Source organism: Corvus brachyrhynchos, unplaced genomic scaffold, assembly GCF_000691975.1.
Source record: "Corvus brachyrhynchos isolate BGI_N302 unplaced genomic scaffold, ASM69197v1 scaffold220, whole genome shotgun sequence".
Classification (NCBI taxonomy): Eukaryota; Metazoa; Chordata; class Aves; order Passeriformes; family Corvidae; genus Corvus; species Corvus brachyrhynchos.
Window position 1 is genome coordinate 3,559,265 of NW_008236209.1, and position 9,364 is coordinate 3,568,628.

General features: G+C 37.4%; 1 long non-coding RNA gene across 1 annotated transcript in view; it reads left to right on the plus strand.

The window, feature by feature from the left end:
- The window catches only part of LOC108448540, an 18,915-nt gene extending 18,643 nt beyond the window's left edge, over positions 1–272 (plus strand). Inside the window, exon 3 of the long non-coding RNA XR_001864441.1 lies at positions 262–272. This is a non-coding gene — a long non-coding RNA (uncharacterized LOC108448540). The remainder of the gene's footprint in view (positions 1–261) is intronic.
- The last annotated feature ends 9,092 nt before the right edge of the window (positions 273–9,364 follow it).

Consider the following 9,364-nt stretch of genomic DNA (forward strand, 5'->3'; position numbering starts at 1 on the left):
ATTTAGTGAATTTTTTTAGTTCCCAGTGTGTTGTACTGTTTCACACCCTCATACCTTCCCCAGCACTTGGTGGAGAGAAAAAGTCTTTGCAACCAGAGAGTGCAAACAGCAGAGCTGTCATTTGTTAAATTGGGTATTGTCTCATTAAACTTCTGTGTAGTGCTGGGAAAGATTAGGAGGAGAGTGACAGATTCAACTCCACAATCCCACAGAAAAGTTTAGCTGAGCTCTTGAGGGTAAATGGACACTAATTTCTGACAGCCATGGGGACTGGATGTCCCTGCAGCTCACGGAGTATCCCAGGCACAGAGCAAACATCCCGTGCCGTGTGCTGAAAGGAGGATGAAGAGAAAAGCCAGGGAGGATGAGAGAAACTATTTTCTTTTATGACTTGGTCTTTTTCTGTGCCGAGGGATATCCTTATCAAACAAACCAGTCCAGCAATAGGAAATGTGCCTTGAACACTCTGTCAAAATCTGAGTCTAAACCAAAGGCTTCTCAGGTTCAGAATTTCCCTTTTTTCCACCTTGTAGGCTGTCATATCACAGGAAATGGAAACATGGCAGTGCTATTACCAAGGAAATCATCCTGGGCTCCAGAACCAGATTCTGCTGTGAAATATTCAGGTTGAATTCTAGGCCAGAGCAAGAATAGAAGTGAAGGAAAGATTTCTATGAAATCTGAGTCATACTTGGACTATGTAACACTTCTCTGCGAACATTTAAATTATCTAAACTTTGACTTCATTTAAATACCAAATTCCCTAACTTTCATTCTATTTTGCAGAATGAAACAAAAAAACCCACAAAATAACCCCAGATGCTTTAATATCTATTCCCTTTTCTTTAAACAGGTGGTAGAAAAAGAGAAAGCCATGCTTTCTCTTGGAAGATAACAATGTGCAGTGCAAATACTGTCAAATTTAGAGGTCAAGTGTTTAAAGTGTTGTCCCCTGTGGGAAAACATGCTTGGTGGTGTTGGTAGGTGGAAGTAATTTGTTAGAGCTGGAAAGTGGCCACAGTGGTATAAATCAAAGATAACCTGGTAGACCATAAACACCCTTTTGTAACTGTGGAGTGTATTTTTAATTTGACACTGGTGTGCTGTGAACAGGCAGCTCAATTGTCCTTTTGGGTGTTCCCAAAGGTAAGCAGGGAAAATGTGGGACTAAATTTTTTTTATCTGTTTAGGAAAATAAACTTGTTTGTCCGCAACAAAGCTGCCCTGGAAATTAGAGAAATGTGGAAATATAGGAACCACAATACTTTTAGGTTTTCAGCTTGTCACTATATTCTTAAGTGTAGCTGCACTATCTCACAGTTTATAGTGTTTATTATTTACTCATTTAATACCCCAAATTAACTGGGGACTAGATAAGGGCAGCCTCTTTGCTTTGGTGTTAGAGGAGAAAAAAATTAGGCAAGGAATTAGTCACAACCACATTGTTTTGATTCTGCCTGGTTTTTGCTACACCAGGAGCAGTAATGGTCCACAAAGAGATTCTTTTTTGACTGAAGGCTGCTCTTGGTAGTTTTAACAAATTATAGTTAATAATTCAAATTAAACAAGATTCTCTGTCATAAAACCAGTCAGCTGAACAATTGTTTTCTGATGTATACAGTCTGTGTTGGTTTTCTATCTAAATGCTTAAACACTTTTTTTAAGGAACTCCTGTAGACAAAATTTATTTTAACGAATTTTCCTTTGTGTTAATAGGTTTTAAAATAAATCTGTTCATGTGATTAGTGTGTGAAATAGCTTTTAAATAAGATCTGTTTTATCAATTTCATAAAATGAGTGTTTGGTTTTGGTTTCATGAGGCAAAATATTTTAGTCATCAGTAGAAGAATGATACTTGGCTGCTAAAGAACAGCCTCTCATTATGTTCATATGTTTCACAATAGTCATAAATGAAATTTAACTCACCAAAGGCCAAATCCCCTGGAAAGGGCAAAAAATAATTAATTACTCACAGATGTGAGCATTTTTGGAAGTCTGGGTTTCTGATAGTGCCAGAGACCTGAAAAGTAGGAAAAAGTGGAAGAACTATAATTCTTTGACAAGTTTGAATGATTCTTTGGCTAATTTATGATGGCTTATTTGGCAAGATGCTTCACATTTTTTAAAAAGCTTGAAATTCTTGTGAAGTTTCTGGAATGCAAAGGGATTCACAAAGGAAAAAACCCAAAGTTGCATTAGTGTGTGTGATGGAAGTTCTTGTTTCCAAAACAGTATGGAAAGCCTTGGGTTGTGCTTGGCCTGCTGAAATTCCAGGCTCATCTAATAATCCCATCTTTTTTAAAATGCTGTGACATCACTGGAATACCTGAAATGCCAGATATTTTTAGCTGCTCAAAATTATGGCACCTTGGATCAAAGACTGTTGGATGGCCTTAATAGCCTGACTTTTTTAAATGCAGTTTTTTCCTTCTCCTCTAATCCTTAGGATTTGTCTTCAGAGGTGCTGCCAGGCAGCTGGGTGGGAGCCAGCTCTTGTTCAGGAACTTTGGGGCAAATTTCTGTGTCATAACCCGAGGGTGCTGTGTCCACATCCTGGCTCAGGTAAGGCAGAGGTGTCTCTGTTCATTTATCTGTTGCTCTATTCTGGCACACAAAGAGCTTGAATTGCCTTGGAAATATACTTGGAAGTATAAACGAAGTACTTGTGGAAATGAGGTTTGGTTGTTTTTCTGAAAGAAATATTTTCCTGGAATTCTCTCTATGCTGCTTTACTAAAAAAACCCAAACGAAAACAAAAAAACATAAATATTTTATAACACTCCTTTACAACTCTTTCAAAGGTGTTGTGGAAAGTACAGCTTTTAGTGTAGTGCTGCTGTCAGAGAAACGTGTTTGCCCAGCAGGTTCAGTCCAAGGTGGATGCAGAGTTTGGATTTAGATTGTGTGGACCCTGTTTGGGTGGTCTAAAGACAGACTTTAGTTTTTCCAACTGTTTGGGGTAGCAGAGTTGTGTCTCTTCTGGCAATGACGAGTTTAATGAAGTCTGATGTTATATTATGGTGTGTTAAGTTAGAGATGTAAAGTACAAAGGAAACGTGAAAAAACTATCAGTGAATAATACAACCAGCTGAATTGAAAAGACCAATTGCTGGATTTATTCTTAATTTCTATTATATTTCAATTTACATTCTTTAGAACACATTAGGATACTAAGTACTATTAAGTACTATATATTTAGAAAAGAAATTTACTTGGGTGTGATGTGGTGTGAGACTTTTGGGCATTTCACAGAATTCTTCCTCTTGGACCGTGAAAATTGTGTTTCCAGGTACTCTCTGAGAAACTAGAAATTATGGCTCTACAGGAATAAAGTGTGACTGTGAAAGTGAGAGAACTGAAATAATATTGACATCTAGACAGAGATCTTTAGATTTGATTAAGAAGTTAGCAACAGTGGGAGGGGGAAATCACTTTATTAAATTAAAGACAAAAATTGCTGCAACAATGAAACTTATTCTGACTTCAAATAAATCAATATTTTGAGATATCTAATTTTTGGTAACAGAATTTTCCTTCAAGTACTGATGACTTCTGAATCTGGATTGTGAATGGAACCAGCTTGTTAAGGGAAATAATATTGTTCAACAATGATAAAACAATATATTAATAAATTAGCTATTAAATAGTCTGTGCTTCTAGTGTAGGTCAAATAAGGAAGACTATTGGCACATGTTATTTAGATGAAGGACAGAAAAAGAACTTAAATCAGAATTAATTGCTCCTTCTGTCAGTGATTTGCCAATGCATCTGGAACAGTGTACTGTTAAAGATATAGATAACTTATAGAAATGAAAACAAAACACTTGATAAGTGAAGTCATCCTTAAGTAGAAGAACAATAAAGAGACACAGAGAGAAAATTAACTGGAAGAAAAGAATTTCCTACATCAAAGGCAATATCCTGTACTTTTCTGTACTTTTGTTGTACCAAAATCAAATGCGTTCAAAAAATAAGCACAAAATGAAATATTCTAGTAGCTAGATGTTGATCTTCACTGATAATTAGTTTTTGATTTGAAATGATATCTCAAATTTTCATCATAATGGTTTGCCTAGTGCAAGCTTATGAAGGTGGTGGAAACTATCAGTGTGAGAAGGGAAGATATTTAGATACCTTTCTTCAATAAAAACTAATTTTAGTTGAGTTACTTGCAGGTCTTTAACTTCAGAGAGAATGGTGAATGATGATTTTCTTTGAAAAAGAGATCACTTTTAAGTCCTTAAATTTTTCTTCTGAAATCAGATCTGTGCAGGGAGAGTCATATCAACACCAACTTTCATTATGCAACTAGAGCAGAAAATCACAGAAAAGGATCATTATCATTAGTAGTAAGAATGGCTTTGCAAAAAATTTTACTCTGATAATCACAGAATTGGGTCATTGTGTCTTGTAGATTTGTTGATTTCCTTTACTCCTTCTGCTTCCAAAGAGAAAAAAGGAAAAAAATGCTCTTTGCTGGTTAATACAATCCACATTCAGTGTCAGTAGAGAAAGTCCATTCCATGTGAAAACAAATAGTTCTTAATCAAAAACAGAACATAAAATATATTCTCTTTTGAGAGATGTCTAAATAATGCTCTCCTGATTCAGTGAGATGATGAGCTTTTGACTTCTCTGTTTGCAAGTAATTAAGGCATTTGCCTCTCTTTGGAAGCGTGGGGATACGTAATGGGGAAATCCAGGTAGAGTTATAGGAATATTTCCTGTTGGTTAAAACAAAGCAGTGTGAGACCCCAGGTTTTTAGCAGGGCTGTTTCCCTTCAGATAAGAGTATGGCTTCTGTTTTTCTAAGTCTCTGCATGATTAAATATGTCTATGTATAGCATGTACGAGTTTGTGTCTGTAAATACACACTTCTCTATAAATAGTACATTTTTCTGATTGCTTTCTTCTTGCTGATGTATTTATTGCTTTTCACCTTAAGATACTGCAGAAATTTGCATGTTCTTAGTAACAGTGGAACATAGATCAGTTGAGAACTCTGTTTCATATTCTGCAGAATTAATCTAATTCCTTCTGCAAGCCTCATGTCCTGGATCACTGCAGCAGTTTCTGGCTTCTCATGTGTACTATGAAAGTCCAAACTTTGTTTTCAATCTGTCCCTTGCTAATTTTCCTGCTTGCTCTGGCTTCACTTTTAAGATAGAATGACTAAAAACTCTCTGTTTACCTTCCTGCACATAACCCAAGCACTTCATCAGAATTCTTGCACTTGAAAATATGTTGTGTGTGCTGGTGAGTGAAAGTTGCTTCCTTAATAGGAACAGAAGAGAATTAACTCATTGGTGCTACCAAGAAGGAATTATCTTGGTTGCTTGGCTTTTCTTATCAGCAATAGTCTGTCACTTAGGGCTGTTCCAGAATTCATAGGATGTTTAAAGCTCTGCCTCTGGGGATGCCTTCAGCCACAGATGACAGAAGCACCAGACCTGGCTTTGTGGTTCTATTTCATATTTTCTTTATGGTTGTACTCTGCTCATGTGTATCCCCCAAACTCCTCATCTTGCTGACTGTTTCTCTGATGATGGATCACTGCAACCTGTCATCAGTGTGCTGTGAGAACCTATTATGGTGTTATATATCATTAGGGACCCTTCTCTCAAGACAGGTTACTATTATATATCATTAAAATGATGGCCAGTAGGAACAGGCATCCCAGAGAGGGAATCTTAGAATTTTATGTGGGGAAAAAAATCCTAGTTTATAGGTGAGTTGGGAAGCAAAAAAATAGAATAGGTGGGAGTTGTAATATAAATAATATTAAAAATAACTGCTATTTTTTATATAAATTGTGTCTAAAAGGAGTGTCTAGATCATAAAAACAAACTCCTGCACAGCAGAAAATGTTTATAACTGAGGTTTTTATTCATAAGACCTACTGTGCTGTAACTCACTGCACTGTGACAGGTATGGCCAGAAAGTGCAGAGCCAAGCCTGAGAATCGTTTTGAAATGAAAGGGCACAGTAGAATTTTTCCAAATCTGAGTAACCACAGGATTCCCATTATGAATCTGCCTATGATGTTCTATTATGGCTGCAGAACTTCCCCAGTGTCTCAGAAATACACTATTTTAGTGATGACAATCTTGAGAAACTGAGTACTGAGAGGAAGCTGTGGCTTCTGCTCATCAGAGTTCCCAGACATATGGAAGCTGTAAGGAACTGTGTGTGCATGTACAATTCCCATGGAAGTTGCCAGGAATTAGCTGAAGCTATCCAGGAATAGAGTTGGACATGGCGTGTGTGCTATAACCTTGTTACCACAACAGTCTCTCAGCTTTTCTTGCCAGTGAGCATTTTGTAATTACAGAACCACGACCACCTTTCTAATGCAGATACATCTCCTGCTGTGTACCAAAAAATGAGGTTGAACCTCAAAAATCATAAAAATGAGGACTATAGATGTATATGGCTGAGGATGTGAAATGGGATGAGTCTCTCCCCACACCATTGGTAATGTGCTGCAGTGGATGAGGCTGCTGCAACTCCTGTCCTCTGCTGCTCCCCTTTTCCTCTGTAATTGCAACAGAAATGTTTACCTACAAACCAAATGGTTTAAAACCAAGACAGCGATGCTATTTCCATCCTTAGAGATTGTTGGTTTATATCTACTGAAACTATTAAGCCTCATTGCTTCCCTATTATCTTTATTAGAATTAGATATTGGTAGATCTCCTGCATACTTAGTGCTCTGTGATTCTAAAGCGCACCACGCAGGCTTTAGGGAACTGAGATTTCTGTTTGTTTGCTTCTGTACATGCTCTTGAGATGATGATGGTGATGATGATGACAGCCTTTTAAACCTAAAACCAAATAAACGTTTGTGTCCTTATATAATGCTGTTGAAAGTGTTTCGAGTAGAAGAGTTTAGATTCTTTTCAGATTCACTTTAGATTTTTTCAGCTGTTTGGTGCTCTTGTTTTTCCTTAATTCATTTTACACATTGCTCAAATATTCCCATTTTTGCTTAAAATAACACAAACCACGCAACTAAATCTCCGGGGTTGTTTTTTTTAAGTACCACTTTTACTTGTGTGATTTACTGCTGTAGGGCAGCTGTTCTTCATTCATAGAACTTGTGCTAAGATTAGGAGGGGGAAAAACTTGCCAAGGTAAAGGAACAACAAGAAAAGTTGTGATATTTTCAATTAGACTTATCAAAATATTTAAAACATCTTTAATAAAAAATGTCTGTATCCCTCTCTGAAGAGTGTAACATATGGATACAAAAATACTGGGGTTTTTTTCTGGGTATGAATGCTGGGTTTTAAACAGTTTATGGACTTTGGAGGAATGCATACGAGAGAAGGGGATGGCCAAAAATCCTGCTCAGGGGTGGCAGCTGCTGTGGCTTTGTGAGCATGTTCTCATAATATGGTGTGTCGCCACCGTCTGTTGAGCAGGGACTGAGTGAGTCTGGCCTGTGCTGCCTCCACATAAAACCCAAACTGTTTCCAGCAGCATGGGAAGGACGAGAGCAGGGCCAGGAAGCTCTGCTCAGTGCATTCCCAGGGGAGTGGAAGGGGCCCTGGGTCCTCACATTCCCCTGCACACCTGCTGGAAGGGCTTCTTGGGGGAATTGACTGGCTGCAATTGTTTCTGATGATGATCTTCCTAGAAATTAAAGCCTAATGTATCACACCTTCATATGTTAACAGCCAGGCTAGGTCAATCCCAGATTTTGTTTAAGTATTGCAGCCTTTAGGAAGATTCTATTTATTCTGTACACGTGTTCTGTGTCTACAGTTCACAAATAATGTACATACTGCTTGCTAGTTTTTTTGGGCCATTTACAAATATGCCATTTCTAGCTTAGTGACACATTTGTTCTTTTTGGGTTTCAGGCTACCTGGTGCTTGTGCAGTAATATTCATATTAGCATTGATCTGAATTATTCTTGAAAGGATTATTTCATTGTGAATAAGATGATAATATTTACTGAAATATAATATTGCCTGTGCCACTTTAACTTTGTCCAAAGATTGCTTCGCTTGATGAAATTAAATAATTACTTTTATCTATCAAAGCCTTTCCCCTGGGGACATATTTATTCCAAATGGAATAAAAGACAAGGTGAAGAGTTAAACAATAAAATAATACTGATTGCAGATAAGATGTTTCTTACATGTGCTTCACACCAGGATGACATGAAAGCTTCAAAGTCAAAGCTTCATGAGAGTCTCTAAACTAAAAACTGGTCCTTAGAAAGCACCATTCCTTCCAAATGCATCTCATATATATAAATATATATACTACAGTTTCACAACCACTGAAGATCCAACAGTGTTTCAAAATGTGGAAAGATGACCTTGAGTTCCCACAAAAAAAAACCAAAAAAACCAGACCAGTTTTGTTAGAATTTGCTGTCAACTGTAAAATCTTACACAAATACTTAAGATACTGTGAAGGCTTGGACACTATGTAAATAAAGGGGGTTTTCTGCTACTTTGTGCACGTCTTGAAAATTATAAATAATGATGGGATAAGAGAGAGTCCTTTCATTACTGTTATCGAATTTATTTAACATACACAGAGCTGCATCTTTTTTTGCTGGATCTGATACTATGGTGCTTTGCTGTGGGAAGTCACTGATAGTGGCAAAGATAAATATTTTTTGAATAGCAGTTGGCAGTTTGAAAGATGGGTGTCTTTACTGCTATTTATGATGAATATTCTTGCATTCCACTGGAGTATCTCATGCGTGAGTCTGTGTCACTTCTCTACCTCGGACCTGAGCATTTCCCAGGAGGGTTTCACAAACCCTTTACTGTTGCTTATTTCAGGATGAACGGGGCTTCTTGCTGGTAGCTTCCCCTGTTAGAGCTGCTCTGTTCCTCATAAATGATTAAACACTTTTTTAGCCCTGAATTAGGAATCGAAGACTGCTTAGACAACTTAGGAAGTTCAGCCTTGTGCATTGCTACCGTGCACAGGTCTGGCTCATGGCCCATGTGGAATTTGCAGCAGGAGAACATAATGAATGAAGTCAGCAATGGCACTTGTCATTTCACTGCTGTTGGACTTTTAGTGCCTGTGTTCTATGCATTTGTGGCTGTATTTTCTTTTAAATTATGACACATTAAACATCTTCATAGAAATTTGCAGCACCTACCTGACAATAAAAAGCCACGTGGTCCATGCTCTTCATAGGCAGGAGTGTTTCAAAGGAGTATAAAACTGCAATAGCTGAACAGCTGGAACTCATCTAAGGGTGCCTGTACCCTGAGCATCAGTTTAGATTTATTTTTATCATTTTCTGTGTTGTTTGCCATCTGGATTAAAATTGATATTAAATATTTGGATGTAGTCTCAAATCCTCTTACATTTTCTAAACACCATATTA